Consider the following 11,521-nt stretch of genomic DNA (forward strand, 5'->3'; position numbering starts at 1 on the left):
ATGATAATATTGCTTTTCAGAGTCGCAAGGTACCAAATGATACCACCACAAGGCTTTACCGGATATCGATCAAATACCAAACACCCAGTTAGTCAGTTCAAGTTCAAAGATAGATTATTTATACACAAGGATTACTTTGACATGCAACATAAAACACTACACGTTAAACTACACCTAACAACTACAACAACTGAGACTTAATTTCAGGGCAACCGACTCTTTGCTGATGAACAAGGCCTTTGTTTGGATATTGCATGGCTGGGTAGAAGAAGTGGCTCTGTTTTTGCTGGGCTCATCTGTCTGGTAGCGATCGTTGGTCTTGAATTTGTAATGCTACACTTGGTTTTAGGTGTAGGCCGGGGCCAAGAGAGACCAAACACATGGCTGTGTCTCTTTTTATCCCCCTGGGATTTTGCGCTCTTTGGGGCGGTCCTTTGCTTTGGACCCAATAATTCGACAGGCTTCGATTGCTGCCTTCGATTTTGGCCAATAAAGGGGCGGGTGCCTTGATGGCTGGGCGTGTCCTGAGCGGTCATTGACCTTGGCTGTTTGGGCTTTCTTAGCAAAGGGAGTGGTGCCGGTTAGTCTGCATCTGTATCGGTTACCTGAGTACAGTCCTTTTGGTCTAGGGAAATGGGCCATTATAATGCAAACAAGCGGGGTTTCGATCGCGTCTAGCTATCTGGATTGCAAATACACACACAAGCTCTGAGTGTGTCTGAGTCCTTGGTTGGCCGTAATTCCCATGGTCCTTTGCAAGTGGCCATATGAGATGGCTACAGAGTGTAAGTGTGTTCTAGGGTGCCATGTGTTTGATGTCCTTGTCATACTGAATTCTGTATTTTGATAATGTTATTAAACTAAAATACGAGCCAATAGTCCCCAGCCAATAGTAATCAGGCAGGCTATCACAGGAGATTAACATGAACGTTGAGGTAACAAATGGTGGAGCAGATTTGAGGCCCAGCACCTCTCCTAATTTCTATGTTACAGCAGCTGAAAGTAGCAGTTATCGAGGTAAAATTTGGAGTTACACATTTGGCTGTAAGAGCAAAGGTCATAGGTCATTTCTCAGACAGGAGATACACGAAGTGACAGCCCCTTTGCTTTCTGATCTGCATACAAAAATGCAACGCAAGTTGGTTCACATTCACAATGGAGTCCAAAGATGCCGTATAAGAACTGCAAAGGGACACAAATAGTGGCCCACCTATCATTATACTGCTGGGAATGAGGGGCAAGTGCTTCGCTTCACCCTCAGATGCCCCCTTCTCCCCCATCCCCTCTCCCCCACATACATACTCACACACACACAAACCAGCTGCATTTCTGCTTATTTTATAATTAACATACCACTGGCTGGTTCCCTGGCTTTTGCTGAGGTGTCGCACAACCCAATAGTGGAGCCATGAAGAAATAAAGTTACTGCTGCTGTTGTATATATGTTATTGTCATAAATGTTATTTCTTTCTATTCTACAACTCCTGCTGGATTCTTCGTGGTCCTCACAAAAAACAGATAGCTAGTATCTAATAGAGGGTGCGAAGGAGCCACAGCGTATCCTCCAGCCCCAACATGATAACGCTTTTACAGGTCCGGTGATTGGTTCCCATGATTTTTGACACATTCCGCACCCCCATCTCCAGTTCCCCCAGCCACTGATCTCATTCCAACCAGCTCATAATCAACCTTGCACCCACCCTCCCTTTGAGAGTATATGATATAAAAGGTTGGAGAAGCTATGTTTTGCCTCATTTCCATTTCATTAACGTGCACCTACTCACAAACAAAACAGTGCAGTGTGGAGGCAGATTGTTTAACCCAATATCTACAAATACTCAGAACTATTGCAGACAAAATTCAATGCAGGTGCTATGTAGAAGACAAATTAAATGTCATAAGTGTATTATGAAAGATGTAGCAATAGCTAGGGATAAAGTTGATAGAGATCAGGAGCGATATTATCAGCAATTCACATTAAGCCACTGTAGAGCAGCAACATAAACAGAATGCTAAATGATATTGCTACTTCGGGTAAGTACAAATCAGTAGAATTCAGCATTGATCACTGCTGCAATGTTCCATGGATTGAAAGCAAAACAGGGAGTATAAGTACTTTTTAAAAATATATTTTATTGGAGTTATTTTCAATTTATACAGAACAGAAATGAGCAGTTAACCAAGCACAATTGCCACTATCCCCCCTCTACTCCCTCCTCTCAATGCCCTGCCACCCCTTTGAAGCCCAAAGTGCCATTGCCAATGGTTCAATATCTAGGGCAAAGAGCAAATTGGAGAGCGGACATCCCTGCTTCGTCCCCCGATGTAACCCAACGTACTCTGAATTGGCACTATTGGTCCAGACACTTGCCTTCGGAGCTCTATACAACAACCTCACCCAGTCAACAAACCCCTGCCCAAACCGTCCCAGCACCTCGAATAAGTACCACCACTCCACATGGTCACCTTCTCCACATCCATAGACACAACAACTGCCATCTTCCAGGCCGTCCAGGGCATCATTATCACATTCAATAACCTCCAGACATTGGCCGACAGCTGCCACCCCGTGACAAACCACGTCCAGTCGCCCCTATAACCCCCGGCACACAATTCTCTATACGCACCACCAGCACCCTCGCTAATTTCTCCGCATCCACATTTAACAACAATATCAGGCAGTATGATCCACACTGCTCAGGGTCCATAGCTTTCTTTAAAATAAACGAGACAGACACAACATAAGGGGAAGCTCACCCTTCCCTACCAATTCATTGTACATCTCCACTAACAGGAGCCCCAGCTACGACCCACACCTCTTGTAAAACTCTGCAGGGAACCGTCTGGGCCCGGGTCTTTCCGCGACTTATCACCCCGACACACTCTATCACCTCCCCCAGACCAATCGGGTTCCCCAGCCCCTGTACCCTCCTTGTCTCATCCACCCTCGGGAACTCCAACCCATCCAAAAATCTTCCAGCACCGTTACCAGTTTGTACCACCCCATCCCACATCCTCACAATCTCCCTCGCCGTTGCCTGCCTCCTCAACTGATGCGCACCTTCTCTCCCTTTTCATACACTGTCCCCCGGCCCTGCACAACTGTCCCGTCCCACCTCCTCCCCTGTCGTCACTAGCCCAAACTCCAATTGGAGCTTTTGCCTCTCCTTCAGCAGCGCCTCCTCAGGTGCCACCGAATATCGCCGGTCCACAAGCAGAATGACCTCCACCAGCCTCAGTCTCTCCACCTGCTCCACCCTCACCTTATGCACCCTGATCGAAATATACTCCCTCTAACCACTGCCTTCAACATCTCCCACAATGTAGCTGCCGACAACTGTCCATCTTATTATGCTCCACATAGTTCAGGGATAGCCACCCCTGTATTCCCACAGACCATCTTATTGGCTAATAACCCCACATCCAACCTCCACTGCGGCCTCTGGGAGCTCGCCCCCACTCCCCGTAAATCCATCCAGTGCAGCACGTGGTCGCGCACACGATCGCCAAATACTCAGGCCCAACCAACCCTGCAACAGTTCCTTGTCCAGGACAAGCAAAACAATCCGGACGGACCCCCTGTGGACATGGGAAAGAAACAAAAATCCCTTCGCCCTCAGCTTCTCAAACCACTGTGGATCCACTGCCCCTGTTCTCTCCATAAATCCCAGCAACTCGCTCACCATTACGGATGCCCTCATGGACCTGGGGCACAACCTGTCCAGCCTCGGATCCAACACCATATTAAAAGTCCCCCCCCCTCACCACCACCCACCACCATCCATGATCAGCCAGTGCACATCCAGGCCCGGGATCTTTGCCAGGGCTCGCCCGTCATCCCAATTTTGGGCATAAATGTTCACCAGCACCCTGGGCACCCTCTCCAGCTTCTCGCTCACTATCATAAATCTACCTCCAGGGTCCATTGCTATCCTTCCCACCACAAAGGACACCCTCTTATTAATCAACATTGCCACCCCCTGGTCTTCATATCCAGCCCCGAATGAAACAATCCTTCCTCAGCCTCGTCTAATCTACCACCTTCAGGTGAGTCTCTTGCAAAAACACATGCCCGTCTTCAGAGTCTTCAAATGCGTGAACACGTGTGACCTCTTAACCCGACCCATTTAATCTCCAAACATTCCATGAAAACAGCTGGGACAGGGGGGTCCCAGTCCCCCCACCCCTCTGGTCAGACGTCTCTCCACTTTAATCCATCCAGTTGGCTTTTTAATCAGCTCAACTTTCCCATTAAATGAGATCTCAATAATGTGGGTGGACTCATGACTTTTTAGCCCTGTCCACACGCTCTATTATCTGGACCTGGAGTGATGATGTCAGAAACACGACCTGAAGTCATTGCGCCTGATAATACATCACTGCAGGCAGGTAATGTACCTGTATTTGGAGCATATTATTCAGGACCGCGTAAATGTTCCTGACTTTACTTGTTACTTGGGCTAATTTTTTGTTTCGATCTGATACTCCTCACAGCTTTGTTTTGCATCTTGAGTGAAGGGATTGTGTAGGATTTTTTTTGCAGTTATGGATAGTTGGACTGAGTGGGTAATGGTACCACAGAGCTCTCTACCATCTTTCCTTATATCACACTCCTCAAAAGTTCCTGGACTGACTGTTGCTCTTTGCAGTTGCACTCCTTGTTTGATAGGGCCGAAATAAGCCCACCCAAAGGAGAATCCTTAGCTCTATCTGTCCCTGTACTCTGTACCAGCAAACACCCCCGTGGACAGGTAACAAGGACCAAACAATTCCGCCTCTAGCAGGAGCCACTAAATGTGCGACCACTCACTCCATTGCCGCCACCGGAATTCCCAGAGTATAAGTACTTACTGAATGGTTTTGAATTAGGTGGGTTTGGTTGTGAGAGATCTGGGAGTGTTGTTTAATTCCATACAGAACATATCCTGTTATTACAGAGCAGCGTTTAAGCGGGAAATGGGCATGCTGAGTAATATTACTGATTTGATAAACTCCACACCCCCGCCATTTACTATGTGTCACGAAGAAAACAGAGGGGGAAATTTCCAGACAGAAAACCCAGAAGTGCAAATATCCTAGATATCTGGCTGAAATTTGGCATGGTTGCAATGGGAATAAAACTGATGTGTTGGGAGTTGCCTGTGCTTTCAAGACCGTATTTTAAGGATTAAACTACACCATCATGATTGCTACTGATCTCTACCAAGTTCATCCCTGGCTATTGCTACATCTTTCAGAGCACACAAATGACATTATAGTTGCCTTCCATTTCATGCCTGTATTGGATATTGCTGGAGTGAAATCGTGGTTGTGTTGTAATTCACCACCTGACCACTAGGAGTCTCACTAGTATATAAGTGAATGTTAGAGTCAGGTGATGGCAGACTGGTGGAAGGGAGCTGGAGAGAGAGGTTGTTTGTGCATGATCATACTGTTATTCATCTGTTGTTTTGTAAAGGTGATGCGGAGATGCTGGACTGGGGTGAGCACAGTAAGAAGTCTTACAATACCAGGTTAAAGTCCAACAGGTTTGTTTCGAATCACTAGCTTTCAGAGCACTGCTCCTTCCTCAGGTGAATGAAGAGGTGGGTTCCAGAAACATATATATAGACAAAGTCATAGATGCAAGACAATACTTTGGATGCGAGTCTTTGCAGGTAATTAAGTCTTTACAAGTCCAGATGGAGCAAAGATGCTGGACACGGGGAGGTTTCAGTCTATGTGAGGCTCAAACGCGATGAATAGAAGCTTCGTCTATATATATATATATTTCTGGAACCCACCTCTTCATTCACCTGAGGAAGGAGCAGTGCTCCAAAAGCTCGTGATTCGAAACAATCCCTGTTGGACATTGATCTGGTGTTGTAAGACTTCTTACTGTTTTGTAAAGAGTTTACCCACAGTTAATGTTAATAAATTGTTTATAGCTTTAGCTACAAGTGTTCTTGTAATATAAATCAGGCCACCCGACAAGAACATTACAATTGCCTGCTCTAGTTCTGAGTACTTGCAGATAAATTGGGCGAACCAACCTGCCTCCATGCTCCATCACACTAATTCGAAAGAAATTGCACTGAAACTTTACAATTCCCTGGTCAAACCATACCCTGAATGTTGCATTTGCCGCAAAATAAACATGGAATATCTGTAAATGATTGACAGACTGTTGAATAGGAAAGCAGATGAAGACTGAATGCGCGGATTGCTGAAGATTATGGGGTCTGTTGGAGCAGGGGTTCCATTGATTATGGGCGGGTTGGAGTCTGAGTTTGGCTGGCGGGGGCAGGAGGTTACTGGAGATGGGGGTTGTGGAGAGTGTCAGAAATCACGGAATCAATCACAGGACCTGCAATGTTATCCTGTTGGGTTCTGAGGATACACTGCACCTCCATCTGGCCCACAAGCATTGTTGTGAATTCACTAAAGAAACGGATCCAAACTTTCCTTCCCTCTTTTTACCTGCCAAGTTTCTCAGCCACGGGAAAGTTGGCCTTCATGGATTAAAAATTAAAATCACACACACAGCTCCCTTAAAAACTTTAATTGACTGACCTGCCTTCATTCAAACCGGAAGAGGGCGTTTGGAGCTGGGTCTGAGATTCAAACTATTTTACTTCCCATGCGCATTGTTCAGCAACAGAAGTGATTGCTAGCAGTAAACCTGAGGAGCAATATTAAACCTTTGGACAACCTACATGATCTAGTGAACAGAAATAAACACAAGAGGACAAACCTCCTGATCTTCTTTGAGAAAGCCAAACCGACTATTGCAGTGTCTATAATGTCATGTACCTTTATTTCGAAAAGGCTCTCAGAATTTATAATGAAGAATTTGACAAGGAAATTGTGTAGGTATATTACTTTTAATATATTACTTCGTACTCTCTTCTGGCAGTGCTCCAGTAAATTAAAGAATAGAATGATTCTCTTACCTGCCTCTCACATCTTCATGTTTCCCTCTGTTCCTAAAGATTTGTTCTTCTTTTTCTTGATTTTTCTGTGTTTTTCTCCTTTCCAAAAGCAACATATTTATATGGTGTTTTTAATGTAATGAAATGTCCCAATGTGGTTCACAGAGGCATTACAACACAAAGGGTGGGGTTCTTCAGCCGCACCCACTGGCAAACGGAAATTCTCACTCAAGATCAATGGACCTTTACACGGTCCCCATCCCGTCCGTGGTGATCTTGTGGCGGGCGTGGCCAAAGATTCCAGCCCAAAGTATGACACTGAATTACAGAAAGAAATATTGGGTAGAATTCTACCCAATATTGGCATCGGGCATGAAGGGCGGCGGGAACGCAAAATAGGACTTGCGGCCCAAATCGCATTTTACATCGACTGGGTAAGAATATATGATTTCCTCCCCTAAAGGACATTAGTGAACCAAGCGGGCTTTTACAACCACCGATGACGGATTCACTTTCAATTTCATATTGATTAATTAATTGAACTCAAATTCCTTCTTCCCTCCACAAAACTCTCACATTTTTATGTTTCTTCAGTTCTGAGGAAAGTTCATCACCTGAAACTTTCATTTCTTTTGCACAGGTGCTGCCTGGCAAGCTGGGTCCTTCCAGCATTTTGTTTTTTTATTTCAGATTTCCAGCATCTCATTTCCTGTCTAATTTCACTACATTTTCTTTGCATTACAGGGCAGTCGACACTCCCTTTGTGTATGTGCTTTACCTCAAGAGCATCTGTGCAGTGAAAGGTAATAAATATGCTCTATTAGACATTCATTTATACCAGTCAAAGACGAGTAAAAACTGAAAACACTTTAATGAGAGAAAACTGAATGTGAATTGGAAAGCCACTTTATTTTACAGTTAGAAACTGAACGCGGAGCAATACAATTATAAACAAATGTTACTTATTTTACTCGCTTTTCACTTAGCTCAATAAAGTACATGAACTGTCCATGCCACGGACTGACTTACTTATGTTTAAACTGGTCTTTTTTTCTAGGTAACGTCTAATAGTAAATTGGGCCTCCTGCATTTAAATTTTCAACTCCGGGCTCTGATCAGGACATGAGAATTTTCTTCACATAATGTTGATTAACTCTCCAATTGCTGGGGTAGATCTCGACTTTGTGCAACAGTATGAAACAGATAATAGTGAATACATTTTACACTTTTGTCCTCTGTTTTTTACTCTGTTGAAGTTAATAGAAATAAAAAAGTGAGAGAGTTGTATTTCAAGCCAATAACCCAATTTACACTGTCGCTTAAAGCCCAGATATATCTCTTTGAGTTTCCAGTAAGTGATTGGGTTCTCTCTCTCTTTCTCTCTTTTACTGATTTGCTAGTCAAAATATTGGGCCTATAAGATGTGAGAAACCATTTTCTTCCATTCCTAAAACGAATAGAAATTATTGTGGCTTAATGAACCTGGAATTTGCAATTAATTCTTGATATCTCAGTTTGAAATAGAGCTGAAGAATTCCTTGACTGACTCATCCATCTTTAACACATATGTTCAATCCTCGCCTATTTAACAATTAGCTATGTGTCTCAGTTCCTTGTAACCTGCAGCTTCTTCAGCTGGTGAATTTTTGTTGTTTTAAAACATGCCTTGAACATAACATATGCTTCTTATGAAGATAAATGTCAAAAATCCTAAAACATGCCATCCATGTTTAGAATCGACTTACTCAACTTGCCACTCTGTCATTTTGTTTTGCCTTAAGTGTTGATACAGTATTGCTCCACGCGTAGAAGGGCACAATACTTCTTCTTCTTTGCCTTTTCACTCCTTGAAGGAGAAAAGGCTATGGAAAAATTCTCTCCCTCTAATCCTGTCTTGGTCTAAACTCTCCAGTTGTTACTATGTCTCGCCCAGTGTTCTCATCCCCTTTTCTGTATCCCACCTCCATGTGTTTTGTGGTCTGCCTTGCTTTCTCTTTCCTTGCAGGTTCCATGTGAGAGCTGGCCGTGTAATGTTATTCCGGGCCTCCTTCAAGTATGACCTAACCAATTCTACTTTTGACTTGGAGGACCATTAAATCTTGTTTTGTCTCCTTCCATAGCCTAATATTATTGATGGTATTTGCCAAGGGTATCCTCAGGATTCTTCTGGGGCATTGGATTTTCGTCAACATTGTTTTGATGGTCCTTCACGCTTGAGTGGAAGATCTTTAGCTTTGTGGCTACGGTGATCTTTCTTAATTTCCAGACATTGGAGAGAGTGAGGAATGCTGTTCTAGCCTACCCAATCATAATCTTTACATCCTCGTCTATCCCACTGGTAGTACTTACGACCCTACCCAGAGAGATAAAATATGTCACTTCATCTAGCTCAGTGTTTCTTATCTTAATGGAGTTGTTATTACTGATGTTTATTCACATTATCTTTGTTTTCTCTATATTGATGTTAAGGTCAACGTTTGCCGATATTTGCGCCAAGTGACATCTGTATGCGGTTGTGTTACAATAAAGCCAAGTCTTCCACAAAGTCTAAATCTCCCAGCTGTTCGGTGAGGATCTATTCTACACCAATTCTTCTGTCTGGTATTGTTTGCCTCAAAATTGAGAGCACAAATGGGAATGGTGACATCATACAGCCTTTACTCACGTCAGTTTGCACATTGAATTTATCAGAGAAGGCTCCTCTACACAAGGCACGACAGTTATTCACAGGTATTCTTTACAAAGGAGATTATTTTCCCTGGATTGCCATAGCTCGCCATCAAGAGAGTGTTTTGGTCAATGCTGTCAAATGCCTTCTCGTAGTTACATAGGTTACATAGAACATACAGTGCAGAAGGAGGCCATTGGGCCCATCGAGTCTGCACCGACCCACTTAAGCCCTCACTTCCACCATAACCCAATGCTTATTATAATTTTTATTGCATTGTTATGGTCTGGTCAGCAAATGTAAAGTAACCCTTTTTTTGACTCATTTACTGAACTGGTTATAACAGTTTAAATTTACAAAGGAGGAGATATTGCCAATTTAATGGGCAGTACTTTCTGCAGAGTGGCAATCAGCATTGGAATGCCACTCTGTGCCCAATTACCTACATGGATTTTCTTCCGTGCTGTCTTGGCCGACTTTCCAGTTCAGGCGGAGTGAGGTCCAGGCACTGCAGCTGTCCTGGAGGCCCAGCATCATAGACCAGCTCTGTCTAAGTGAAGGAGGACTCTCAGCCATAAACCAGGTCAGCTAACTGTCCCATTGACACTGACACTCCAGGGAGGTAAGTGGATAGGGTTTTGGGAGTGGGGAGGATTATAGGTCCAGTGGGTGGGGGGGTGGCATCAGAAGTTGGCAGGGTTTAGAGGTCAGGAAGGGATCGGAGGTTACAGTCAGGGGTCGGGAGGAGCTGTTCACCTCGGGAGGACGGGGGGAGGGGGTGGTTGGACCTCGGGCAGACCTCTCATGGGCGGGTGGGGTCGGACCTCAGGGACATGCTTGGGTCTGGGGGGGTGGGGGAGGTGGGGTTGGGGGTCAGACTCTTGGGATGAGGTTTGGAGATGGGGCAGTCTTTGGGGATGGAGTGAGGATGTCAGGCCTCAGGTGGGGCGGGGGGGGGGGGGTATCAGACCTTGGGGTGAGGGATTGGGTCAGGTCGGGCGGTGGGGTTTGTCTTGGGTCAGAGGTGCATCAGGTTGGGCCGGCTGCAGGTGGTGGGTTAGGTCAGGTCGGGGCTTGTGGAGGCAGGAGTTCCGTGCAGGTGGGGGCAATCCCATGGAGAGTCAGGATAGTGGAGAATACAGTATTGGGCTGGTTAGTCGGGGGTGGGAGAGTCTGCTGGGGGGTGTCAGGCATGGGGGGCATCCTGTGGGGGACTTGGTCTGCAGTAATCCAACACTGGGGGGCTCAGACTTTACGGCCCAATATATATATTTAACTGTGTATAGGTCAGTGCAAGAAATAACAAGCAAAGCGTTAGTTTTATTGTTAAATCTCACTCAAGTAAAGATGCTGACATTATTAACAATAGGCTTAAAATGTACAAAAACGTCCAACTATCCATAACTGCAAAAAAAATCCAAAACAATCCCTTCACTCAAGATGCAAAACAAAGCTGTGAGGAGTATCAGATCGAAACAAAAAATTAGCCCAAGTAACAAGTGAAGTCAGGAAACATTTACGCGGTCCTGAATAATATGCTCCAAATACAGGTACATTACCTGCCTGCACTGATGTATTATCAGGCGCAATGACTTCAGGCCGTGTTTCTGACATCATCACTCCAGGTCCAGATAATAGAGCGTGTGGACAGGGCTAAAAAGTCATGAGTCCACCCACATTATTGAGATCTCATTTAATGGGAAAGTTGAGCTGATTAAAAAGCCAACTGGATGGATTAAAACGTGACGTGAGCAATAAAGCGTTTGCAGAGTGCGTTTAATGCCAAGTGTATTATTTCCTGTTATTTTATTAGGCAGCTTGTCATGTTGGGTTTAAAGGGTTCAGCCGAATCCTGAACTTCAGTTTAGCAATTCAGAGTTCTGTGCCTGCTGGAAGTGCTTCAAACAAGAAGCAGAGTTTGCATTTCCAAATTATCTTATCT

General features: G+C 44.7%; 1 long non-coding RNA gene across 1 annotated transcript; it reads left to right on the forward strand.

Annotated features, from left to right (window-relative positions):
* The first annotated feature begins 7,674 nt into the window (after positions 1-7,674).
* LOC119964189 lies at positions 7,675-9,452 on the forward strand. Its single transcript, XR_005460277.1, has 2 exons — positions 7,675-7,714; positions 9,381-9,452. It is a non-coding gene; the product is annotated as an uncharacterized LOC119964189 (long non-coding RNA).
* Positions 9,453-11,521: the final 2,069 nt, after the last annotated feature.

The sequence above is a fragment of the Scyliorhinus canicula genome, chromosome 4 (genome assembly GCF_902713615.1).
Source record: "Scyliorhinus canicula chromosome 4, sScyCan1.1, whole genome shotgun sequence".
NCBI lineage: Eukaryota > Metazoa > Chordata > Chondrichthyes > Carcharhiniformes > Scyliorhinidae > Scyliorhinus > Scyliorhinus canicula.